Source organism: Hylobates moloch, unplaced genomic scaffold (genome assembly GCF_009828535.3).
Source record: "Hylobates moloch isolate HMO894 unplaced genomic scaffold, HMol_V3 SCAFFOLD_4, whole genome shotgun sequence".
NCBI classification, from domain to species: Eukaryota; Metazoa; Chordata; class Mammalia; order Primates; family Hylobatidae; genus Hylobates; species Hylobates moloch.
In genome coordinates, this window is record NW_026652279.1 from 37,648,410 (window position 1) to 37,675,936 (window position 27,527).

General features: G+C 43.0%; 1 protein-coding gene and 1 long non-coding RNA gene across 13 annotated transcripts in view; one reads left to right on the forward strand and one right to left on the reverse strand.

Annotated features, from left to right (window-relative positions):
• The window catches only part of KALRN (kalirin RhoGEF kinase), a 695,573-nt gene that overhangs the window by 658,120 nt on the left and 9,926 nt on the right, over nucleotides 1-27,527 (reverse strand). The window lies entirely within an intron of this gene.
• On the forward strand, nucleotides 485-7,020 carry LOC131383230 (uncharacterized). Its single transcript, XR_009213098.1, has 3 exons — nucleotides 485-849; nucleotides 4,973-5,130; nucleotides 6,573-7,020. It is a non-coding gene; the product is annotated as an uncharacterized LOC131383230 (long non-coding RNA).

Consider the following 27,527-nt stretch of genomic DNA (forward strand, 5'->3'; position numbering starts at 1 on the left):
ACTGGGTTCAAATCACCAAGCATCCCAGCACACCTAGGCAGGCATGTACACCATGCCCCCCATGTCATCTAATCAGGCACATGGCTGCCTCTCTCCCTTTCCTGATCACCTTCCACATAGAAATGCTAAGTTTTAAACATGAGGTGTAAACATGAATAGAAACCTTTCAATGACAGACATCAGCCCACACACAAAAAAAAAGATAGAGGAAGGGAGCAAGACAAGGCAGAAACTATCCCTAATTAAGGCAATTTCAATCACACAAATATACATGTGAAAGGGACTTTAACAGTCATTCAGTGAAATCCTCTCTTTTTATAGGTGGCAAAACTGAGACCTAGAAAGGAGAAGGGACAGGCCCACAACAATGACAGAGGCGTCCTAAAACCAAGACCTCCTGACTGGGCTGAGGATCCACTGAAATTGACACACAAGGCAAATGCCAGAGGAAGGGAAGGCCAAGCTTACATTTACATAGCCGCTATTTTATAAACAACACTGGGATAGGCACTGAGACTTAGGAAACAAGTTCCCAGCTTTCCTACAGGAGCTTAACGTCTGTCTAGCTGGGTAGCAAACACCTACCATGTGAAACAGCAATAATGAAAGGGGGTTTGTGATGACAAGTCATGGAATGTGTTCAGAGAGATCAGAGATGGAAACAGGGTGATGTCATAGAAGATCTCTTCCCCACAGGTAGTGGGACATGCTACAGCCTCATAAAGACCATGGCTAGGATGCAAAGAACATTCAAGTAAAGGTTCCAGCAGGAACAAAGTCTTGGGATCTAGATTCAGTATGGTATGTTCTCAGTAAAGAAAGAATGCCAGCAGGTTCTGCAAGGACCTGGTAAGTATGTATGTGGATGCTTCCTGGACCTCTCACCACGGATCACTGAGCTTGGTACTCAGAGCAGAGACTTTCAAGACTGCAAGTTTTTCAGCCATTACCACTTCACAGTCTCTGCCTTTACTCCACACACGCTGTCTTTAACAGTTGTCTCTGTCCATAAGCGTTAGAGAGCAAGTCCCCAGAATATAGGGATCAAATCCAGCTAACTGTACTAACTGTAATCCTATCTTCATCTCATTTTTCCTACCTTAATTTTTCCTCTGCTTCTATTTCATCACCTCCTTATTTTTATTCATTTTATCTTGTTGTGGTACATTTTTTTAAGCTGTTGTAAATCCCTTTCAAAGCAAGATGGTATCTAAATACATGCCTGCTAGTCAAGCCCATTTGCACAGCAGCCTGATGAGAGAGGCTCTCCAGTAGTCTCTTCTCCAGAAATATCTTGGTCGCCCCACTCACTGACTCACCAAATTCATCCTTCCAGGCCTAGATCAAATGTTCTACAAACCATTCCCTAACTCCCCCAGGCAAAGCTGACCTCCCTTTCCTCTGAGCTTCAGCTGCATGTGGTATCTACTCCTTTATAGCACTTACCCTAGTCCACTCTGAAATCCACTCTAAACACTGCTAAAAAATTAATTTTGCTAAAGAAAAGCAGTCCTACCATATAATTCCCTCACTCAAAAATACTCAATCGTTCCCCATTGCACAATGAAGGACCCTCTTACTTTACTACAGTTTACATTGTTTGATTTTCTACTTTTGTCCTATACACCTAAAAATCCAACCTGCCTGCCTTTCTCAAGCATGCCCTGTTCCCTGCTAAAGTGAAAGGGAGCAGCAGATTTCATGTGATTCTCTCTAGCACTGACCCTGGGCTGTGCACGACATAGAGGGACATGTGTCGACTCAGCTCTGGGAGATCCCCAGTCTCTCAGACATCTTAATCATGTTTCCTCAGTATTTCCTCCTCTTCCTCCTCCTCCTGCTAGGTTTCCATGAATTCTTTTCCCCCCAGGGTGATCCAATAGAAAGAATGTGGACTATAGAAATAGACAAATAGACTAATTGGTTCAAGTCTTAGCTCTGCCACTTAATAGCTGTGTGACTTTAGGCAAGTTCCTAGCCCCTCTGAGTCTGTTTATCTTAAAAATAGGACCCAAAAAGGTCATTTTAAAGATTAATGAGATATTTGTGAAAATGCTTGATTTTATACCAAATGTGTGGAGGGTATTCAATAAATACTAGGTATGGTTACTAATGATTATTGTCCTTGCTGTTTTTCATGCTTCAACATCCAGACAGACCAAAGCAGGAGGTCAGACACCCACTTTACATCCTCGGTCTTCAGTCTCAATGCAGGCACTGCCAGGGCCTGGAGGCCCTTTTCACATCACAAATCACATTGCTACCTCATGCATCCAGTGGAAAATGTCACATTGTTCCTTCCTGAGACCATCACTCAGTGAGGGCTCCTCTTTACCCCTCCCCAACTCCTCCAAGCTCCATGATATTTTTTTTCTTTTTGTAAAAATGATATGTCCCCAGTGCTTCTGTCAATAAGCATTATTCAACTGCTGGGGAAAGGGTGTAAATCAATAAATATTTAAAATCTACCAGGCTTCTCTATCATCTCCAGACATGGCAGGGCAGAGGCCTTGATGTTCATCTATGATGAAGGCAGATGGGGAAGGGGGTTTTGCACTAGCTGCCTCTTATTTGTGTCTCTGGCCTAAGCACAGATATTGAGTATGTCAGGTGGAAACAGAGGTGCTGCTAGATGAACTCTAAAGATTAAATCTCACTCTATAGCACACTCAGCAAAAAAGAAGCCTCCCAGGAACTTGAAATATAGATGGATGTGGGACTGTCATCGGTGTCACTGGGCCAACCAGACTTTTTGGTTTTAGTTCTAATTTCACAAAGCGGTCTGGATGCTCACATGCTGCAACCTCACAGGATGTCACAGAGGATGCTACCCATGGAAAGGCAGGTTACACCAAGTAGAGGCTGACAAGGGCCCAGACAAGTATACTGAGTTCAACAGATGGAGGTGGGTGGTTTCCTCCCAGAAAGAAAACCATATCCCTAGCCCCAACTTCTGGAATTGGGATCTAGATCCTAGAACTGGGATTTGGTTAAGTTATCCAAACTTTGTCATCCTGCCCCCTCAATGATGAGATTTTCAGACTAGCCACTCAGGGTTAAAGGAGGCACTGCCTATGGAGTAGAAGCCATTTGTTTCTCTGTGTAAGTCTAGCTGGGCCCCACAGCAATCAGACCCATGGTTTGACCTCCTCAAGGCCACTGCCAACCAGCTGAGCTATGGCGTAGGGCCTCAGGACACATGTGCAGTACATCAGGAGACTTCACATCCTAGTCAGGCCTCACCAGTCCTCTGCCCAAGCCATGCACCCAGAACCCAGAGCAGTTCATTAGGATAACTGGTGAGTGGCTCCCCTGGCCAGCATAGCTGCCCCAGAGCCTCTCTGAAAAAGTGAGTGTGTGTTGTGAACAGGCACCTCCTACCTGCTTTGCCCTCCTGCTCACTTCTCAATTCTGGTTTCCATAAACACATCATCAGCGAGAAAGGCTGACATGGCAGAGAGATACACAGGACATAGACTCTGATATGTCACCCAGAAGTCATGGATGTGATCCTTCTCCCCATTTCTACCCTATCCTAAGTGCACAGACCTATCCCTTATCTTTTGTCTTGTGGTTTTTTTTTTGTTTGTTGGGGGTGGTTTTGGTGGTTTTTTGTTTTTTGCTGTGTGCTTTAAATTGATCTAATAAACCATGTGATCTGAGCATCCTAATTTGGCTGTGAGCTTCCAGTTCCATGACCTCTGGTTTGGGTACCAACTATGTGTAGAGCATACTTAAAGGCCACCATTGCATTAGGGTAATTCTCCATCGCAACAGGGGTGGGTGGGGTGGGATAGGAAAAAACAGTCAAGGTCAGGGATGTAAGAAGAGAGGATAAGTGCTAATATCATATCTGAGGTCAGAGTAGGATTAGGGCCTCAGAAAATATCATTTTACTGAGACCCTGGATATGAGCATCTCCTTTCTGGCTCTGCCATGAAGAAGTTGTGGACTAATCACTTTGCCTCCTGGGAACTGTTTTCTTATCTGAAGGAATGAGGCAAATAGACTAAATTATCTCTAATGTCTCTTCTGGAGCCTTCTGGATCTCCTATTTGGGGATTTGAAGTCTGCTCCAGTCTGCACTGCAGCTAACACTGCATCCTTAGAAAGTGGAGCTTGTGTAAAGATACTGGAGCTTATGTAGCTAGAGTATGGAGATCACCTAGCTCACATATTAGTACTGGGAAACTAACTGAAAGTGAGGTTGGAGAAAATTGTGTCTCCTAAAAGCCTCATATTTTCCTAGTCCACCAAGGGCTCCTGTTTGCCCTTCCATCACTCTCCACCTGTTCCAGGCACACCCTCTGTCCTTCTCCAGCTGGCTGAGTGCCCAAGGCTGACCTAGATGGACCATATGAAGGCTCCCTCGCCCTCTGGTATTCTGCTGAGCTCAGCCTTTGAAAAGCTGTGGCAGGAGATCAGAAGAAGCAAGGAGAGTGAAGCGGTGTTCCCTATTCCCGACATTGTCATGGGTGGCCATGAGCTTGCTATGTCCCTTACCCAGGTCACATCTCCTTTTGAGGTTGCTCTTTCACACATTCTGGTAACCACTCGCTTCCCTCACTCCTTCAAATCTAAATCCCTCCCCACACCTTTGTAAAGAGTCCTTTCATTAAACCTTCCTCAGGTTACCCAACATGGCTGGGCCATCTGTTTCCTGCTAAAGCCCTGTCTGGTACATCTAATGAACCCATTTTCACCCTAGTGTCATCTTTGAACAATTGATTCACTCTGAAAATCTCTATACTATGCAACTCCACACATTCAGGATTCTCTCTGGTACAGCGGAATTTCCAGACAGAAGCTGAGTTTTCTTTTCTCCACACCCCTCTTCATCACTACCTGCAAAATTTCCTGTGCAACATAGAAAGAAAAAAAAAATCATAATGGCTAGAACTCTCATTTCTGAACATAGATGAACAACACAACACAATGTTCACGTCATTGTCTAATATGCTCTTCCACCTAGCCTGATGACTCAGTATCTCTTCTGGGAGATGACCTGCTGCCCCTCTCCCTGACAACACTCAGGCCACCCTCCCAGGGAAAAGGGTGTCATCAGGGATCCTGGATCCCCATCAAGCCCAGCTCTACTCCTGCTCCCACCAAACTTACCAAAACTGGAAGGTGAGCTGAGTTGGATGTCTCTGACTGGCTTCCAGAAAAGTTATGTTCTCTCTCAGCACCAGTCTGAGCTTGAAATCTCAACTTCTTGAGGTGGTTTCTTTTTAGTAATAATAATAAAACAGTTGTTGAGAATTTATGGACTAGATACTGATCTAAGCATTCCATGTGTTATACAATTCCATCTTCACACAACCCTGTGCAGTAGGAACCTTTATTATCTCATCTCATTTTAAAGAGGAGAAAATGGCACACAGGTTAAAACCACATGCCAGGATTTGGGCCCATGCAGTCTGGCTTCAGAGCCTGTACTCTTTTTTTTTTTTTTTTTTTTTAACTAAGGAATGTTTTAGTTATATGGAAAAGTAGAAAGAATAGTATAACTAGTCACCATAACCTAGATTTAACAATTATTAGCTTATTGCCATATTTGCTTCATCACTTTTGCTGAATTATTTTGAAGTGAATTACAGACATCCTGACATTTCACCCATAAATATTACAATATGAATCTCTTAAATGTGAGGGCACTCAGCTACAATACCATGACCACAGCTAACAAAATTAATTAATAATTCTTAATATCATCTAATAACCATCCTATATTCAAATTTCCCTCACTTCATCCCCAAAATATGTAACCCTTCTGAATTCACACATCCTCCTTGCACAGGGCCGGGCTCATCTTGCTAAAATTGTTGCAGTGTTGGCTCATATGCTGCTGCTGAAGCCACATCAGCACCCAGCCCTATCATCACGATAATGTATGCTCCTGCTATGCTTTTCCTTCTTAGTCTTTGAAAATAAGAAACCTTCTCTCTTACTCCAGAACTCCTTCCACTCAATCCTGGTATAAATCTAGTACAAAGCAGTCTTTCCTGAGTGGAAAAGACCCACCTTCCCAATGTAGCTCCTGCCCCACTGTAGCCAAGACCATGTGAGAGACACAAGTAAACAACACACACAGGACACAGCACTGCTTATGTCCATTGTCACCTACTCAGGGAAGGGGGAACGGAGGGAAAGCTCCCAAAGACAGGGATTGGGGGGTCATCCTGGGGTGAGAAGTCTCACCAAGAGGGGAGGAAATTTTGAGGGGTCAACATTTTGTCCTTGTCTTTGTCTGAATACTCTTGTTCTGGAAACAGTGTGTGTGTAGCTCAAGGGGTATCAAGTTGGAAAGAAAAGCAAGGCTGGGCCATTCCAGATGCAGAGGGCTACCTTTGAGATTCTCAACCCCAAACCAAAAAGCTGTCCTAACAGACATACCACATTCTCTTCCTCAGTGCCCCGACAATCTGCTCGTACAATGGCCAGATGGTGTCTTTGGGAACCCTCTCAAAAACCTTTAGATTTCCTCCTCAACTCTGGGTGGGCAGTGTGTGCCGTGGGAGGTCAGCAAGGGCAACGGGCCTTAGTTACTGTTGCTTTCCTTATTGCTTCAGACCTCTTTGAGTAACAAAGAAAAACAAGGAAGAGAGAAGTGGAAGAAGAGTATAGAGAAGATGTCATCAAGGCTGCCCTGCCTGCTCTTCAGGAGCTAAAAGTCCTGAAAGTCCCCAGCAGACCTCTACAAACCAAAACCACATGTCCTGCCTCTAAATGGCTTCCACAGAGGAATCACATCATCTCATTTACTTTTTTTTTAGTCTCTCGGCAGTTTAAACTCCTACTTGTTCTTTAAGGCTTAATCAGAATCACCTCCTGAGCTCACTCCCTCTGGTTTATGCTTCCTTAGCATCCAGTGGTGACCCCATTGCAGGATGTGTAGGATAAGCTGTAATTATGTCTTCTTGGTTGTCTCCCCTGCTAGACTCTGAACTTTTTGAGGCCAAAGCCATCTTACTTATTTCTGTATTCTCAGTCCTTAACATGGGGCCTATCAAACCTCAATCATTTGACAAATGTTGGTCAAAATTAACTGAATTCTAACAGTTGTCTAAAATCACCTTCTCTGTCTTGTTAGTGGCACTAAAGTGTGTATTTGTTTACTTAAAACAAAATTCCCTGATTGCTTCTCAGTAGCTCACTTGATAACCAAACTAACTGGAAAGCAACACACATTCAGAACCACATCTCCTAAAGGGCTGGCCCAGCCTTTTTGATCCCTACTAGCCAAAGTCAGTGCTTTACATATGGAACACCCTTGAGACATGCTTGTTGAATTGACCTGATGGTGCCCGTGATTTAAGCTCCCCAGAGAAGTTGACCATCTGCCAAATATAGCTACAGTGTGTTTGAATTATGTTAAGTAGCTGACAAAGTTCAAGTGAGGAAGAAAATTACCAATCCCTCCTGGAAGTGGGCTGAAAGAAGGGCTTTCTTGCTTCCAAAATGTCCTAACATCTTGCTAAATACTGACATCTGTTTGCCTCCAGCTTGCTGCTCCCAGTGTTTGCCAACTGGCTGAGAATGTTTGTGTCTTTACCAACTATCTTCCCCCATCGCACCCACATCACTTCCTTCCCGAGCTGGCAACCTCACAGGCACTACCTTGTAAGCACGGTACAGGCACCAAGGGTGAATACCCACCCCTCCACCGAGGAGACCACGCCCCTCAAAATGACCCAGTGTTTCCCCTGTCCTGCAAAAGTATGAGTATTACATCATCACAATCACAGGCCCCGTCACCCTCCCCTCCTCTGCTCCTCTTCCTGTTGCCCTCTTAAATCACATATAATCTGGCTGCTGTAACATGATTAAAGACACTGAACCCTCATTCCAAGGGCACGAGTCCTTCTGGAGACAGACTGACTGGCATATAGTGTTTGACTGTTGATCACCTCCATGCTCTTCTCTCCTGCTGTTCTCACCTCCGGCTGTCCTAGCTCTCCTCTGCCTCTCCAAGCTCTCCTGGGAGGGCTCACTAACTCCTCTTTTCCTCCCACCCTCTAACTCTGAGCAGTCATCGAAGCTGAACCCTTAGATCCTCTGTGCATCTAGCTCTCTCCCCCCACTGCCTGGAAGACTTTGTTGCCTTATTCAGACATGTGTTCTTACACTTAAATGTATTTCATTCTTTTTCCTTTACATCCCTCAGTGCTCCTAGGTGACCACATTCCCAATCCTACATCAGGGCAACGACAAGCCCATGTATCTCACCGGTTCTCCATGTATACTTCAGTACCATAGCCTGGTATGTTTTCTAGACAATTTCATTCAATTCACCAGCTGTCATCACAAATTCAATTTCTCCCCTCTCCAAATTAGCTTCCTTTCACAGCATTCTCCTTTCTTCCATTGGGCCTCCATTTTTCTAAGGCACCAAGGAAGCACGTGACTTTATTTTTTTTCAGGATTTTTCTCTTTTTTAATTTTATTATTATCATACTTTAAGTTTTAGGGTACATGTGCACAATGTGCAGGTTTGTTACATATGTATACATGGGAAGCACGTGACTTTAAAAAACAAGAGAAAGTGATGAGAGAAGAAAACCCCTAGAGACCTTTGTATTTAGAAAGTAGCAAGAAAATGTTAATGCTTGCACTCTAATGCAGAGGTTAAAGATGTGGATTTCTAGGACCTGTCCCCAGAGACTCTGATTCAGGAAGGCTAAGCTGTGGCCCAGGAATCTGCATTTTCACAATGTCCCCGAGTGGGTCTGATGCAAGCAGCTGTAGGTCACATTCTGGGAGACTGGGTTTTAGCAGTTGGATATAGGATAACGGAGACAAGGCTAAAAATGTGTAAATGCCCAAAGGTGGTTTTAAATAGAAGCAATAAACTGTTACAAAGCTCTGTTGCTTAGGGATTTTTACTAAAACCATAGAACTAAGACAGACCATGGAGTTTATCTGGTCCAACTTCTTCATTTAACAGAAGAAAAACTGAAGCTCAAAGGAGTTTAGGTGCCTACAGAAGGCCACATAAGTCCAAGGGCAGAATGTTTAACCTAAGTGACAAAGGACGTCCTTTCATAGAAGTAGTAAAGGAAATAAGCACACAAACACTCACAGGCTTAAAACAACTTTTTTAAAATGTGCAAATAAATTGCCTGAGGCTTTTTTTAATATGCAGATTGTGATTCAGCAAGGAGGAGGCCTGAGATCCTGCATTTCTAACAAGCTCCCAGGTAATGCCCTTGCTTCCAGGTCAGCATCCACCCTTTAAGCATCAAGTCTTAGAAAGTAAAATAACTGCTCTTCCGCTGTTCTAAATAAATAGTCTGCTTCTTCACAACAAGCACTTGTGCCATAGAATGCAGTCTACCCCTGGTGTCCTCAGCTGCACCGTGTGGAGTGTGTGGACTCTCTACAGTGCTGCCCCTCAGCCCACCAATCGCCTATTGACAGCCAGCATAGATGGCGCCTAAAACAAAGGTACTCACACCAAACCTCAGCCCCTAACTGTTACTGTAACAACCATGTTGAAAAGTGTCATGGCCTGATGAAAATTGGGGATTTAAAATGATGTAGCCACATACTGTTCTTGAAAACATATTTGGAAAATTAGATTATTTCATTTTGAAGGAAGCTTTCAAATTAAAAATAAATTTCTTTGTCTAGAAATACATGTGGAACCAAACAAGAGGGTTTTATTTGGAATTAGGAAATAAAGCGGCACTTAGTGCCATTGTTATGAACAAAAGCTGGATGACACCCACAAAAAGAATGGTGTCCTGGCATGGAGGTAGGCTTTGGCACCATATTGCCTGGCTTCAAAACTTGGCTCTGTCACTGATATGTTGTGGGATTTGGAGTGAGTCATTTAACCTCAGTTTTCTTATCTGTAAAATGGAGTTATTATGAAAATTAAATGAGTTACTACAGAAAAAAGCACTCAGTATGAAGCCTGACACATGGTGGGCATTCAGTACAAACTGGCTATAAATACTACCAGAGATCTGAGTGCAGCAATGAACCACAGTTTAGTTAATTCAGCAACAGTGAGCTCAGTCTGATCAGTCGCAAAGTAGAATTCCCTCGTGTATCTGCCTCCCCACAGCTAGTGTCATAGGTGTGTAGTTGCACAGGGTCTTCAGAAGGCCCTGTGTTTGGGATTTAAGGCCCTATCGTCACTGTCTCAAATTTCTTAATAATTTAATTTTTGTAAGTGAAGCCTGAGAGAATGAAGGAGCATGTGCTGGGGGTTGGGACCTAGGCTTATTGAGAGTCCACCTCCAGCTACCTGCTCAGGACAGGCTCTTAGCTAACCATTCCTCCAACCACTGGGGCCCCAGGCCTTGCCTGGCTTCCCCACCCCTTCCACCCAGCAGAGGGAAGGTGGAGGTCGGGTACATACACCCCACAATGTCTCCAGGAAAGTCATGGTGTCAGCCATCCCTCCCTTGAGCTGGCAGCACCGTCACCGCATGCTCAGCAACTCAGCAGCAAGCCTCCTGCCCACCCACAATCCAGGTAGCTAGCACTTCCCTGTGCTTGCAATATCCTTGGAGGTTGCCTCCTCTAAGCTGAAGCAGCAAGTCCATGGAAAGAGAGATACCTGGAACAATTTCTCTGCTCCTGGCCAGGGCTCAGTCCTGCAGCTGGGGGAAGCGGGAACCCAGCAGCCAGTAGGCCATGTGCACCAAATCACAAGGTAAGAAGAGAGCCAGACACCTGTGAGGTTTGCACTGGCCCCTAACAGGCTTGTGCTAAGGCAGTACAACATTAAATAACAAATAGAAAACACCATGACAGATCAAGAGAGAGAGTGAAAGAAAGGAAAGCATTTTATATATTAACACCTACAATAGTACTTTTCTTTGCTATTTTTGAACAAGAAGCTTCACATTTCTGTTTTGACCTGGGCCCAGCAAATTATAGAGCTGATGCTGACCATGAGCATCTGGCCCCCACCCCAAATGCTCTACTTGGTGCTGTGTTCACCTCCCCTTCATTTTATGTTTGGTGGACCAAGACCTAACCCTTTCTCAGAAAGGACTCCCTGATATAGACTCTAATAAATACCAGTCAGCCTCAAAAATGGCCAGCAAAGCCAGTGGAGAATGGAGAGAAAGAGTCCCTTGAGAATCAAGGCCACTTGGAAGCTAAGAGATTCTCAGGAGAAGTCTGGCAACCTAGAGAATAGAAACCAGGCTGAGGGGATAAAAAGCACCAAAATTGCTCCTGGAAAAGATTTTCCAACATTTATTCCACTATCCTCATGGTTCCCAAACTATGCACCAAGATACCGTGGGCCACTGTAGAAAATTCATAGGGGCTATGTGAATTTTTAAATTTTTGAGGGAAACACATCAATGCTTGGCATCTGTCAGATATTGCATAGCTACTAGCAAAAAGTAGCTCTCAGTTTCAACCTTAAACCATACTCCATTCCTTTAAATGATGTCATATATTTGCAAAACTGGATTTGAGGCAATTTCTATGATAAAAAGCAAGCACAGCACAAAAAAATCAATGGAGAACAGGAAATAAGGGGAGCAATATCCAATTTGAGTCCAGCCTCTGAGAAGCTGTGCAGTGCCCAACAGGCACACACATCTCATTAGTAAGTAACTGTGGTTTGTTAAAAATGAAATAAAAGTACTTTTCTTGGGGAGATTGAGGAGGAAATGTTGGTCAAAGAATACAAAATTTAAGTTAGCCAGGAGGAATACATTCAAGAAATCTATTGTATAACATGGTGACTATAGTTAATAACGATGTATTGTATAGTTGGAAATTGCTAAGAGAGTAGATTTTAAGTGTTCTCACCACAAAAAAAAAGATAAGTATTTGAGGTCCTGAATATGTTAATTAGTATAATTTAGCCATTCCACAATTTCAAAACATCATGTTGTATACCATAAATATATACAATTTTTATTTGTCAAAAAATAAATAAGAAAAAAATACTTTTATTTATATGCAACATTTTTTCAAATGGCTACTGGATTGTTAGAACATTAGTACTTACTAAGTTGTTTGGATTTAACTACTTAATCAACAGATCTACTAAGTATTCTGTTTCATATAAGGGTGCCACAGAAAACTTACTGAGATGTTAAGGTACCGTGAACTGAGAAAGTTATAGGACTTCCACACTACACAATTCCTTTTTTTTCTTCTATAATGAGAGTCTCAGGAAGGAAGGGACAAGGAAGAGGATTACAAGGAGCACATACCCAATGGAATCAGAGCTGGTCTCAGCCAAGTGTAAACTAACAATCAACACAGAGTGACATTTGTCATAATTATGTTTAAAGAAGCTACTTTCAAGATTCAAACTTTAACCTGAATGCTTACAGTATAGAAATAATATAGTTTTTTAAAAATATATACAAATATATAAAATAAATCTAGACTCTTTCATCTTCAGCCTGGAGGATGAATGGTCCAATTTGGAAAAGGTTAAAAGAGATGTTAAATCTATGAGTGAAGGGTGAAAAGACAGATACTAGAGGGAAGCTTACTGATTTAATTGGGCTGGATCAATTCTAGTAAGAAATTCCCAGAAAAATCCAATTGCAGGTCAAGGCTGAAGCCTGCCGTGCTGAGCCAAGCCACAGATAAGGCTAGTGCTCTCAAGCACCATAGAGAGATATGTAGATTCAAAACTTTCAAGCTTGAGAAAGAAGAAAAAGGTAATTGGAGGAGAGTTGGGTCAAAAAGCAGGAGGGGCCCCTCTTGATTACTGAATAAAAGCACAAAGATAAATGGGCATCTTTAGTTCACAACCTGTTCTACTTGTGGCCAGAAAGACCCTTTGGCCCACCCAACAAAATGAGTGAACCCATCCCAAGGACTCAAGAACACAAAGATAGGGCATCAGCTAAAGACACAGAGAAAGATATACAGGCAGCTCTGTTATCATGAACTAAAGTGGGGAAATTACACATCTAAAGACCATCAAGCTAAAGGATAATACTCTGTGGGGAATTTGGATGCTGATATGGTTTGTCTGTGTCCCCACCCAAATCTCATCTTGAATTGTAACTCCCACATTTCCTACCTGTCATGGGAGGAACTCAATGGGAGGTGACTGAATTATGGGGGCAGGTCTTTCCTGGGCTGTTCCTGTAATAGTGAATGAGTCTCACGAGATCTGATTATTTTTAAAATGGGAGTTTTTCTGCACAAGCTCTCTCTGCCTGTTGCCATCCATGTAAGAGGTGACTTGCTCTTCCTTGCCTTCTGCCATAATTGTGGAACTGTAAATCCATTATAAACCTCTTTTGTAAATTGCCCAGTCTTGGGTATGTCTTTATCAGCAGCATGAAAAGGAACTAATACGGTTGCCCAGTCTCACTTTCTTAATGTATCCAGAAAGTTTGACCCCTCAAGTTGAAACCCTAGGCCTAGGGAATAAACCTGGATACTTGCAGTCTCACCGAATGGAAAGGACAGAGGGTCCTTGAGCAGCAGAAATACAGAGCCTCACAGGATGACTTGTTCCAGAGAGAAGTAGGGAGGCAGCAGCTGATGACATCAAGAATTGTGCCTCGGCCAGGTCCTCTCACTGGGCTCTACCACCCAGGCCCAGGCTCCTTCTGCTTGGGAGTTTGGCACCTGCACGAATGCAGGCAGGGCCAAAGCAAAGAGATTCCTCAATCAATAAGGACTGCTGCAGTTAAACTCACATCTGCTTCCCCTCTCTCTTCCTGCTCCTTCTGCTTCTGCAGATGCCCTGGATGCTGAATGCATCATATACTGCCTTCCATGATTGAGCTTTCACCATTTCATCTTCTTGGCCTTTATCTACTTCCCTGATCCCTGGCCCCTTGCTGACTCTGGCCAGGCTTCCCCCTCTGGTTCTGACTCTTGATCATTCTATAAACTATGAGAATTTCTTGACCTTTAAAACTTGCTTCTGTTCCCTCAATCCCAGTTCCTCACTCTCTGCCCAGCTTCCAGAATAATGTGCTCATACCTGAAGACAGAGTGGCAAAAGAGGGGGTGGTATGGTGGGAGGCACTAAGAAAATGTACAGGATATGGTCCTGAAGGCTTAATCTCCAGAGGAAGAAGCAGTCTGCAGATCGTCCTCCCCACCAGCTCTTCACAAAGCCAAATGTGGTAAGGGATAAATCAATGGCAGTTAAAACTCTCTCTAAGAGAAAGGAAAAAGATCTGGCAGGGCCAGCCAACACGGATAACTCTGGGGAAAAAGATTTGCCAAATATCCAATTTAAAGAACTTGGAGTTTCTGAGAAAATTCAAACAAAACTTTTCTGCTTTCAGAAAACCCTCTTTATAGACCAAGAGAGGAAACAAATCATGTTGAAGAGTAGCTGTTACATATAGATTATAGCTACCCTAAAATTGTTGACTGAACTTTCCTGAGAAGCCCATAAATATTTGGTGGGTCCTATAAAAAATAAACCAAGGATACTGTAATTGGTTCAGAACTTAGCTTGTAAAGCTCATCCAGAGGCTGGCAAGGCTGGAGGTCTGTTGCGGCTGGATTTCTAATAGCTAGGGACAGATACCAGCCAGTGACAGGTTATTGTACGTTTTGTGTGTCATGTCTGAGAACAGGGACTCCCAGGCATAAGACAACCATTATAAGATGCATTTTCCCAGAGTTGAGATAAGCAAAGGAAGACTTTCTCCTAAATTATCAGAGACCCCACAGACTTTCAAGAGATTAAAGGAACCTCAGTGATCATCCATTTCAGCACTTTCACTTTACAGTGAAGAAACTCAGGCCCAGAGAGATACAGTGGTCTGCCCAGAATCAGAAAGGAAACCAGTGCATAATAGCTGAGAGAAGCATACAGGAATCCCCTCTCCAGGCTGGGGACATACCCCTTTGCACCACGCTACAGACATAGAACTGCACAAGGCAGCCAGAAGACTCGAGGTCTCCACTGACATCCAAAGAAGGACAGACTTCCACTGATCAAATTTTGGGGGATTCCTCTCCTCCCTCAAAAAAAAAAATAAACACAAACAAATTTCCTTTCAAAAGCTGAGCAATCCTGTAAAATGCCCCCTCAACTACAGCATACACAAGACCTGCAAGGCAAGGGGCTGGCAAAAAGTTAAACAACCCTGAAAGGGAGGTTAAAGAACATAGGGTTAAAAGTCCTGACACTTGAAGAGATAAATTGCCTCCTTTGTTCTTAATCTGCACAAAGGCTCTCCAGGAATTCACAAGGCTCTCACCATTCAACCTGACATATAGGAAGATCACATTAAATCCAACAGCCCAGAAATGGAAAACTCCCAGAGAACAAAGCTTCAGTACTGAGGGTCCTGGAAGGAATGAATAAGGTGGGTGCAGAATCAATGCACAGGAATGGAAAAGACTTGGCATGGGGAAAAAACGGCACCCACTAGAGTGATTACAAGAAATGTAAAGGGATTCCCCTCATCCTCTGTACTAAAGAGATTTAGGATGGGATTTTCTAGTGCCATCTCTATAGTCAGATCCCATCAAATCTGGAGTTCTATGGCTCTAGGGCATCCAGGAAACCTAAAGTAGCATGTGATCGTGATCACACACTCAGCCCATGAGTCTGTCAGAGAGGACCTCCACTGGAGAGCTGCCTTGGTCTTTCTCATAGGAAAACCCAAAATCTAAGGGGGAAATCACAAACAGGCCTATTCAATGCCCAGAATCATGCTAGATAGAGTAATTAAGGTGGTCTGAAAATATGTCTCAGAGAATGACTTCTATGCATAACAAGTTGAATAAATACTTCAAAACAAACTAGATAGAATAGAGTGAATAGCTGTAAGAGCTTAGAAACTAGGCCAGGGTAGAGAGAAGAAATTAGATGACCTCCTTTTGGATTCAAGAGACGTGTTTAGTGGCATCAGGAGCGGGGAAGAGGAGACATTCTTGCTAACAGTTGGCAGACTTCTATGAACCCTGCACCCCTCCAGCAATCAGTTGCCCTGGCTCAAAAACCAGACATTACAATCAGATTCTATGGGAATGACAGAAAATTAAATTGTATAACCAAGTCCTATGCATGTCCTCTGCTAAAAGTGATGCATTACAAAATCTGTTGGCAAATGCTAAAAATCATTTCTGTTATCAATTTATGTAAAAGCTTTTGGCAAATGGAATCCAAACCCCCTTCCCCCAAAAGTAACTGTTACACCAGACACAGAAGTTTAGCATTTTATCCTCTGAGATGAGGAATTCACCCACTTTCTTCTTAAAGTTCAAGAGTCCTGATGGTTAATGGCTGAGTAAGGTATTTGCTATAAACTCCACTAATTAAAAGGCTGTATGCAGCTAGATTATAGATGATAAACTCCTAGAGATCCTTTGGTTGGAACTACTGATAATCACAACCCACAAAGTTAAACTTAAATTTAACAGATGTTAATTAGGACTTCCAGAAATCCAGGTTTCAGGAAAAGAATATATAACCATTCTCAGGAAGACTGTATCATACAACTCACAAAGCTCCTACTGCCGAGATACAAATTAGTTCATCAGTGGACAATATAGTCTAGACTACCCTGTTGTACAGATCAGTTGGCCAAAGTTTCCAATTTAGGAAAGGCAGTTTGAAGGTCCCTGGTCTGGTGTCTGGAGTCAGGCAAAATGTGGTAAGGCTGGCTAACTGCGCACCATGAAGATAGGGGCTACCTGTTAGGGAAAGGCCTTACAGGTACATTCTGAGGGTCTGCCATAGCTTCAGGGAAGTGTCAGACTGGAACTGGAGGAAAAACTACCCCAGAGTTCTGTGAAGTTTGCATAGCAGCCAGGTAGGGAAGGAGGATATTTAGCATGTTCTCCATTTGCCTCCAGAGGCTTCTGCAACATTTTATTTTATTTTTATTTTTATTTTTAAGTGATGGGGTCTTGCTATGTTGCCCATGTTGGTCTTGAACTCCCGGGCTCAAGTGATCCTCCCACCTTGGCTTGCCAAAGTACTGGGATTATAGGTAGGAGCCACAACACCTAGCCTCTGCAGCCTTTTAAACAAAGCAGCAAAAGGAAGATATAGAGGAGGATGTGGTACTGCAGTTGATGCTGAAAAAACCCAAGCCTCTCATATGCAGCCATCTCTACCCAACCTAGGGTTTTCCTGTTGCCTAGAAACAGTCACAAAGCATACTGGAAAGGTTAGCTTAAGTATCCAGGTGCAGGCTCTGTGGCTTATCTAGAACAATTCTTGACCCAAACCTGACTTTACCCCTATATCTGAGCTTTGCATTTGGCTAGAGGCCTGGGGATTTCCCCCATTTTGCACATGGCAGACACTGTTCCTGGGAAGGGAAAAAATTAATTTGACACAAGCAATCAATCCCAATGGAATGTTTATGCACAACAAGCCAAGCGGAAATGGATCTTAAAGGGAGCACTTCTGCTAGGTGATGGGAATTTTAATGCTGAAAAATGACATTGTGTCAAGAACCCAACATGATCAAAGGAGCACACACATTCATATCCAAAGCATGAGCAACATCATGTTCATGCACACAGCACATATATGCACACGTAAGCATGCAGACTTGCCCCACTTGTGGGAAAAGTTGTCTGAGTATATAATTGTCCAACCATCAGTCACTCTGGGTTTTTTTTTAAATGTTTTGTATTCAAAATATGTAAGGAGTTTGAAGAATGGAGCAGTGCTAAACCCTTTTACAGCAGAAAGCTATAGTAGCATGTGAAGTGTTCCTATACTCCTGTGTGATTCCTATGACGTCAGGCTTGGTGAAAGTACCATTAGTCTTCACCGACAACCTAAGCCAAAACCTGGAGATTGTCTGAGACTTCACCTCTCCTTCAATCCCAACATCAATTAGACATTAAATCCTGCAGATACCCCACCACTAAATTTCTGGTATCATCAACTATATTTCAGTAGTTTCCTATCTAGAATTTCTATCTCCAATTTTGTCCTTCCAATGGCATATTATCCCTTCTAAATTAGACTTTTTTTATTCCATCACTTCAATTCTTAAAGTCTTCTATAACTCTCTAGTGCTTACAAGATAAAATCCAAATCCAGAGTTGGGCATATGCCTGGAGCCCCAGCTACTCAGGAGGCTGAGATGCAAGGAACACTTGAGCCCAAGAGGTCGAGGCTATAGGGAGCAATTATTGTGCCACTGCACTCCAGCCTGTGTGACACGGTGAGACCCCATGTCTTTAAAAACATAATCCAAATCCTAGAATATAAAATCCAACTCCTGAGAAAATCCAAGACCTCACATGTCTCTCCAGTCCCTCTCTCCCTACAATCCTCTAATTCTCCATGATGTTTACACAACTCTCTCCCTTTGCTCACCTTTCTTCCTCTGCTAGGAATGCCTCTCGCCACTTGTCACTATGGATAATGAATTCCTCTTCTAAATGCCATCAAATCATTTCCTACTCTATGACAACCACCATATCCACCAACATAGACTTCATTCCTTGTTTATGGCCCCACTAAGGAAGATATAGTCTTATCATATAACTGGAATGCTTTAGTGTACTTTTTAGAAATCTAGTACGTTTCCCTCTCCCAAAATGTAAGTTCTCTAAAGCTCTAGAAAATGTGGAAGAAAGGAGAGTTCTGCGTGGAAGGAAATGTAAGAGAGCCAAGATGGCAGTTTACCCTATTTCTCCTTTTGAGAGGCTGGAGTTGGGCTGGGTTTGCACATACACTAAGAAAAGAAGATTCTGGACTGCTTTTTACCATCTTCTCTATCTGATGCAAAAGAAGAAAGGTTCAAGGACATGGGATGACAGGAAGACGAATAAGTTAGTCCTCCCTGTACCTTGGAAGAGCCAGAAGAAAGGTGGTCCCTGATGAAGGCATTATCTAGGATGTTTAGGCACACAGACTTGGAATCCAAAAAAAAGGTGAGGAAGTGTAGGCTTTTTAACACAGGCCCAGAAACCCCAGAAACATAGTTGTTTGAAAAGATTCTGAGAACCAAAATTGTTTGAAGCCACTCATTTGCTGACTGTCAGGATGATTCTCCCCAAGGGCGTTAGTGCCCCTGTTTACCATATAAGGATACTGGGTCACCTCTGAGTTCTGGCATCAGGAGAACTGACCAAGCAGTCTTGAGCTGCAGAGATGAAAGATCTCAAAAGGGTAAAGTCTCCAGAGAACTAGGCATAAAGGTCCTGAAACCACTTACCACTTGGTTCCTATGCCCCTGGGCTTCCCTGTCCCCCCACCTGCTATCCATTCAGTTCATAATATTGTAGATGGAAGACGCATTAGAGACCTTCTAGCCCAACTCTCTCTTAAGCCTCAGAGAGGGAGATACTTGCCCAAGCTCAGCAGTAACAACTGTTCTTCCGAAACCCAGCCCACTGCTCTTTCCACTTGAACCCAACCATCTGACTCTGCCACTTACCTGTTGTGTTATTTTTGCTCAGTGCTTGAACCGCCCAGCTTGACTTGCCAGACTACCAGTTTCTCCTCCCTTCACAGGGGACAGAGTTCCCAGTTTCACCAAAGTAGAAATACTGCTCACAGCCCCTAGCGCTGTTTGAACTCCATAGCCCTGGATTGAGTATAGTGTATAAAACACAAAAGTTTTCCGCATCAAAAGAGGTGAAAGAATTTTGGATAAAAACAACAGCAACCAAACAACTCCACCACCACAGAAGCAGAAGAGCAAAACATCTAATTTGGACTTCATTTTTTTCCATTGATTTATTACTGACTAACATTGGTCTTAGTTACCACATCCTTGGTATAAAACATATGTTCATGAAAACCCAGACTGATGTTAAAGGAATTCGCTTTATTTGAGAAAAGCAAAAGTGACTAGAACTTGTCATTGTTGAAAGTTGAAGAGACTTAGAAAGCAGATCCTAGCAAGGTAAGGAGAAACCAGACCCACTAAAGGCCCCTAGCTCAACCATTAGTCATATTTATCAGACCAAAACACCAACCTCTCAGAAAGCAGAACTCAGCCGTGCAGCTCTATAATGTAATCCATCTTCACTCCATCATTCTCCTAAAACCAGGAGCTCCTTGAAGACAGAGACTGCGCCATATGCCCCTCTGTATATGATCTGTAACAAGTGCTCACTATATGCCTGCTGGAAGAATCAACAACATCACACCCTTGCATGTTTACATGCACATAAGCATATACATGTATATACATGGAATCCCAATGAAGGCAATCTCGGGAGCCTCATTTCTAAACCTTTCTTCCCCCAAATTATTGTTTTAACTAGGGTAATACTTTTTAAAATATAATGTACTTTCCTCTTTTGCATGTCTTTATATATATTTAACCTCCTCCTTACTCTGCCAGAAGCATCTATTTGCCTCAAGGAAGTTTAGGATAGTTATAGCAGCAGGCAAAGAGAAAGCGTCAATGTTCAGCTGTTGACATCCAAAATAGGAATTTTTTAGTATGCAGCTTGAATTCTCAAGCTCCCACTAACATATTAAGATACAGCCTGGGTGGACTTGACCATTAAGGTTTTCTTTAAACCAGAGATAGACAGTACTAAGGATATGACATAGGGGAGATCCCTGCCATAAGGAAAGAGGGAAAGCCCTTTTCCTCAGGCATCTGGGGAACATGGGAAACATTCAGTCTAGATCGGATATCAGGGTCTCAGGCTCCACTATATATACTCCCACCTCAAGGCTCAACCAGAGTTTAGGGAACAGCTTTAGAAATACCCTAATGGTTATGATGGCACCTGAGAACCCTAAGGCTACTCCTGAGGTGTTGAAGGCCTCTAGAAAAATGCCTACCTTTTCACCAGTTGTGGTGTGGAAGGGAAAGGATGGTGGTGAACAGATGAAAACACAGCACTGGCCAAGGTGAATGTCTAGTTAGGGAGCCAAGTGCAGAGGTTCTGTCTTCTCACACTTCGTGCTGAGCAACCTGGGATCCATATGCTTCTTTATTCCCTGCTGATGGTATTCATTCAGTGACTGGGCAAAGGCCTGGAGTCAGGACTAAGAGGCTGCCATATGTAGGGTCTTTGACCACATAGGCAAAAGGTAGGATACAAATTTTAGTGCTGGGTATTAGCACAATATTCCAAAAAACAAGAGAGGTCATCAGACCAGCCCTGCCTCAATGAAGTAAAGTCCAGTGGGATCTAGCTATCTTGCCTTGGCTCCAAGTACTCTTCTTCCTTTGCTCCCATCACTACCACCACAGGTTCATGTAAACACCTCTACGCACCCAGACCCCACTCTGAAGAGAAGTGGAGGAACATGAGAAAAATCAGAGCAACTGAGCAATTTACCTAAAAGAAATAGTCATCCAAAAGACACTAATCCAGAAAAAAGAATAATATATTATAAACTAGCAAAACGGGGGTGGGGGCTTATCAGAAAGGCTGGCTCCACTTTAGAAAATTTGAAAAGCTACAGTTTCTTTGCACATCTGGGTAATAAGAAGTAAGTGTGCAACTGAACTACACTGTTACCCACCAGAAGGAAAACCTCAGCCATTCTGGGCAGTTAGATGAGCTACTCTTCCACTCTCGTACACACGTCTTTTTCCAAAAGCAAATGGAACATGTCATGAAAAGTTTCACTCCATTTCTAGTGCTGCCAATTTCCTACCAGACATGAAAAAATGTACAGCCCTCAAGTACAGTACAGGCTGTCACTCCTATCTGAGTCCCCCAGCTCAGCTTTCAACCACACTCAAAACTGAAGGAGACCCCAGAGAAGCAGCTGACAAAATCCCTTTTCATTTAGTCAGCATTTTGTTTTTCCAAAGCATTTTCTTTCTATCATCTCACTTTATCTCATACTATTCCTATGAGGTATGGCAGGGCAAGTATGTTTACCTCTTTCTTCAAATGAGGAAAGAGAGATCCCATCTGTAAAAACAGGCATATTATCGGGTTTGGCCAAGTCACAGAGCTATTTAGTGGTGGGTAGAATTAGAAACCAAGGTCTCCCGAATGACATCCTTGGAGTCTCCTAGCCAAGAACAGGCTATGGCTTTTGCATACACAATCTGAAGTGCTGCCATAGCTAACTGTGGTATTGGAATTAACTTACATTCAAGCTCAAGAACAGATGCAGCTTTTTTGGCTAACTGAGACTGCAAATCTGGCTCCTAAGGCACACTGAAAAAGAGATCAAGAATGGCCTCTACCATTTATTTAAATGTCACTAACAAAAGTGCTCATCATCACTGGCCATCAGAGAAATGCAAATCAAAACCACAGTGAGATACCATCTCACACCAGCTAGAATGGCCATCATTAAAAAATCAGGAAACAACAGGTGCTGGAGAGGATGTGGAGATACAGGAACACTTTTACACTGTTGGTGGGACTGTAAACTAGTTCAACCATTGTGGAAGTCAGTGTGGCGATTCCTCAGGGATCTCGAACTAGAAATACCATTTGACCCAGCCATCCCATTACTGGGTATATACCCAAAGGAGTATAAATCATGCTGCTATAAAGACACATGCACACGTATGTTTATTGCGGCACTATTCACAATAGCAAAGACTTGGAACCAACCCAAATGTCCAACAACGATAGACTGGATTAAGAAAATGTGGCACATATACACCATGGAATACTATGCAGCCATAAAAAATGATGAGTTCGTGTCCTTTGTAGGGACATGGATGAAACTGGAAAACATCATTCTCAGTAAACTATCGCAAGGATGGATACATATGTAAAAAACTGACATTGTGACATGTACCTAAAACCTAAGTATAATAAAATAATAATAATAATAAAATAAAATAAAATTTTTACACAAAAAGTTATCCTTCAGAGAACAGGGACTGGTTGTTCTTCCTCTCTCCTGAGGATAAAGGCAGAGAAAACAGCCCAAACCTACAGTTGTCCTACAGTCACCTTTGAACAAGATCAAAAAAATGAATGGCCTTTCTTGCTACTCTTTGGACCAAATAATGTCCCAGAACAAACACCAGTCCACAGAAAATCTGGGTTATAAATGTCTATCATTAGGAGAATGGTTTAATAAAGTAACACATCCTCACAATAGAATGTAACACAACTGTTAAAACAAATGAGGTGGCCAGGCGCGGTGGCTCATGCCCGTAATCCCAGCAGGATTGGGAGGCCAAGGCAGGCGGGTCACGAGGTCAGGAGATCGAGACCATCCTGGCAAACACTGTGAAACCCTGTCTCTACTAAAAATACAAAAAAAAAAAAAAAATTAGCCAGGCGTGGTGGTGGGCGCCTGTAGTCCCAGCTACTTGGGAGACTGAGGCAGGAGAATGGCATGAACCTGGGGGGCAGAGCTTGCAGTGAGTAGAGATCATGCCACTGCACTCCAGCCTGGGCAACAGAGTGAGACTCCATCTCAAAAAAAAAAAAAAAAGTGTTCTATGAAGGTATACCTAAAATTGAGTCTCTCTAAATAAAACCTTATTTTACCACTTATTTAAATTATCACTTAGATTATAGACAATAAATACATATTAAATGAGTCAATGAATGACTAAAACTCCCTTTCTGATTGTTCTCCAATTAGCCGTTATTTTCCTAATTCAACAAGACTATAAACTTTTCCGGGACAAAGATCATGTGATAGCCATTTTCATTAGCCCTCTTAGTATCTGGCATAATACTAGGCACATGGCAGACACTCACTAAATATTAATTAGTTGGTCCATTTGCATGTTTGAACTTTCCTACTTGGGTCTTTCTAAAAGAAGAGTGAATATTTACTTTTCCAGTGCCTGTGAAATAAGTGAGTATTTACAAGCAAGTGATAAAAGGAGTCCCCTCTAATTAATCCACACAACAGCTGTATTTCACAATGTTGACTTCATAGGTCTTTTGTTTAAAGCAGAATTGCCTGTCCACCAAAAACAAACAAACAAACAAACAAAAAGATACATTTCCTTAGCACAGTGTTTCATTATAAAACTCCCAAGTAGCCTAGACACCAATAAGTAGCTTTTTTGAAAAAAAAAAAATGGGTCAGCAAATACTAATGGAGCAAGTATTATTTGCAAGGCACTAACCTGGGCATTGACAAGAATACAGACAAGTCCAAAGCAAAGGGTGTGTACAACCTACTTGGAGAAACCAGACAAAAACATTTTCCAAAGTAGGGCCTCCAAAAGGCCTTAAAGCCACTGATGTTCCATAAAGTTTGGGGAAGAGAACAGTATCCAAACAAGTGAAGTGCACACCTCATCCTCACCCTAGACATCTCATCCAAATCACCAGCCAAAAACAGTTTTTATCCCCGCTCCAGAGTCTCCAGGGCTGAGCAAGAGTCAGAACCAGACATACCCAGCCCCAACTGAACAGATCATTCTTTTATGCAATTCCCACTCATTCTCCAGAGAATGGATCCAATCCATCTCCTCTCTTCCCAGGCTCGCAGCATCTCCCAGTGCTTGCAGATGACCTTGGCTCCCATTCACTAAGATGACTGAGGTTAGCTTAATAAGAGCTCTAGCATCTGACCTGAAAAACACCTGGTCTTTCCTCATAGCCATAGAAGAAAAGGTGACCATCCATTCCAGAGATAACCTCTTTGCCCAGAAATCTCGTTCTTTTCTAACTTTGGGGAAGCTGGTACCCACCGTGGTACCCCACTAACACATATACCACCTTCTAATACTTTGAGTCTCTACCATTGTCTCTTCCTATGACTTTTTCAAATATTCAAAGCTTTTTCTTGATCTGAAAGAAAAAATAACTTCACTGGACCTGACAACCTTTTAAAATTTTTGAATTAATAATAATATACATGCATAAAACTGCACATACAAGTTTACAGCTCATTAAGATTTCACAAAAGAAACACACCTACGGTCTAGAAGCAGAACAATATCAGTGCCCCCAAAATGTCCTTTTGATTACCATCTTATTTTTCTCCTTACTTTTATTACCAAGCTTCTTGAATAGTGCTCTATGCTCATTATTCTTGTTTGCACTACCTTTTCATCCATTTCAGCCCAAGCACTCTCTCTTCAATGAATCTTCCCCACGCCCATCCGGGTGAGGTTGTTGATCCTTCCTCTATACATTAGTGTGCATTCCTCTTTGCTGAACTTATACTATACTGCAATCATCTGTTTATGTATCAGGCAACCCTCCCATTAGGCTGTTAACCTCCTTTCGGGAAAGATTATTTATAACTTGTCTGTGTACCCCCAGTGCCTGGCACTTAGTAGGTGTACAGCTGGTGTCTGACACTTCTATAAATGAGTGTAAGAATAAATGAAGAGATCTGCTCACTGAAATCCAGTACTCTGCTAAAATTGATTAGTTCTTTCTCCAATTCCCATCAAAAGGAATGATACTTAGCTGTCAAAACTCGGTGGTTGGGATCATGAAGAATGACTAGAAAACTGTACTGTTACAATCTTTGGTTAAGTGTCTCTTTACATCCAAGTATCTGAGCATGTCATGTGCCAAAGCACTGGTGTACACAGAAGAGGCTTAAAATCTTGCACGTTCCCTCTGACTTAAAGCTGTGACATTACTCTCTATGGTGTTGTGTCCTTCCACTGCCACACCCTGACACGGAGTCCTGCCAATCTTTTCCCCAACTGTTCCTAGAGCCACTCCTCTCTTTCCCCACTACCTCATTTCAGGACAGTAAGTAGTCAGAGACAAGAATCCCCCAGGAGCCCAGACCCCTCCTCCTAGCCCTCTTTTGTCACATCCAATTAACCATCTGCCAGTCTCCCGGGTCCCCTTCTAGGCCCACTGTCCAGCTGCCAACTCAATATTGTGCCCCCACCCCATAGATGCCCATTGTCCCTGGGCTGGGTAAGAGTATAAAAGATGGAGATTTTAGCCTCATCCCTAGTCCCTGCCTGTCATGCCTTGGAATAATTGTAACTGCAAGTTTAAAAAGCATAACCCTATCTCCACACTGTTACCAAATGAAGGAAGAGAAGGAAGGAAGAGAAGGAAGGAAGGAAGGAAGGAAGGAAGGAAGGAAGGAAGGAAGGAAGGAAGGAAGGAAGGAAGGAAGGAAGGAAGGAAGGAAGGAAGGAAGGAATCATTGTTCCTGATTTTGAAAATAAAGGGATTCATCTAAGTGGTAACATAATCATAATATGTTGTACATGTAATATGTCACACTAGTAATACATAATACCACATTACTAGTAATATCCTATTTACATTACTATTCACAATATGACTATAACTATCACAATATATCTATTAACATGAGCAATTTTTTTTTTTTTTTGGAGACAGAGTCTCACTCTGTTGCCCAACCTGGAATGTGGTGGCACGATCTTGGCTCACTGCAACATCCACCTCCTGGGTTCAAGTGATTCTCCTGCCTCAGCCTCCCGAGTAGCTGGGATTACAGGTGCCCACTGAAAGGCAAGGATTTTTTACCCATTTTACAGATTTATAAACTAAAGCTTGGAGTGGTTATAACTTGCACAAAGTCACAAAGCTAGTAAGTTTCTGTTCTAAGATTCTATGATTCTGCAACGGTCTACACTTTAGGAAACTCCCACCTTCTTGTGTTCTAGGGAAGATAAGCCTGGTGCCCCACAATCCACCCTTTGGTGGCAGCAACACCCAGATTCCTACTCCCCAGCCCTCTGGAGGGTCGTGTGAGACCACTGAGGAGCCTTTGATGAAATGGGGCTTTTTATCTTGGGTCAGCCCCTGAAACAAGGGGTAGAAGGAGTGTTTGGGGCCAAGAAAAAGAGTATGGCATCTTCTCTTTTGTGTGAAGGATTCCACTTCATGGAGAAGAATGAGCAAGGGGCTCTTTCATGAGCCCTAGTCTGCTTCCCCTTTCTTCTAGGACTTCTAGAGACATTATGGGAACTCGAAATTCATGAGCAAATCCCATCACTGATACAGTACCTTGATGGCCAGACATTGACCCCTCCTCAGTAGGCTGCCCAGATACCATCTTGCCTGAGTTTCCCTCCCTCTCTCCTCTCCTCACTTACTTCTTTCCCCACTTGCCTTTCTGACTCATACTCTGTAGGAGGCAATTCTGCAGACCCCACTACAGCCTAGAGCAGTCCCACCTCAGCTTGCAAAAGAAAGCCACCAGCACTTTCAAACGGATTGCTAACTTTAGATCTCCCAGCCTCGCTTCTTAGCTTCTCTGCCCAAGAGCCTCCTAGGGCCACAACAGCTCAGCCCACCCATTTCACAGCTGCCTCAGCTTGTACTACCCTCCCCAAGCATGGCACCACTAGTCTCTGAGTCTTCCAGTCAGATGATGCTCTCTCTGCTGGAGCCGTCAATCTGGAACATTGTGCCCATTGGTCCTTGCCAGCCAGCTACTTCACTGAGGTCTGCCTTCCCTCCAGAGTCCAAGAAAGAAGCATCCTCCTCTGGTCCAAAGCTGAACTTGAGATCCACCCCTCCAGGCTCATCCAGGACCTTCCTCAATCTATTACTTCTGTCTTTTCTAAATATTAAGTCTCTTCCTCACTCCTGCCTTCTCCCTCTACCCTATCCCTAGGTATTCACATATCTTCCCTCCTAAAAAAAAACCTCCCCTCAACTCTGCTCCCCATCTCCAACTACTTTGCTATTTTTAATCTTCCCTTCACAGTCAAACCTTTCCAAAGAGCCATCTATATGCACTCCCACCACTTCCTCCCCATGCGCTC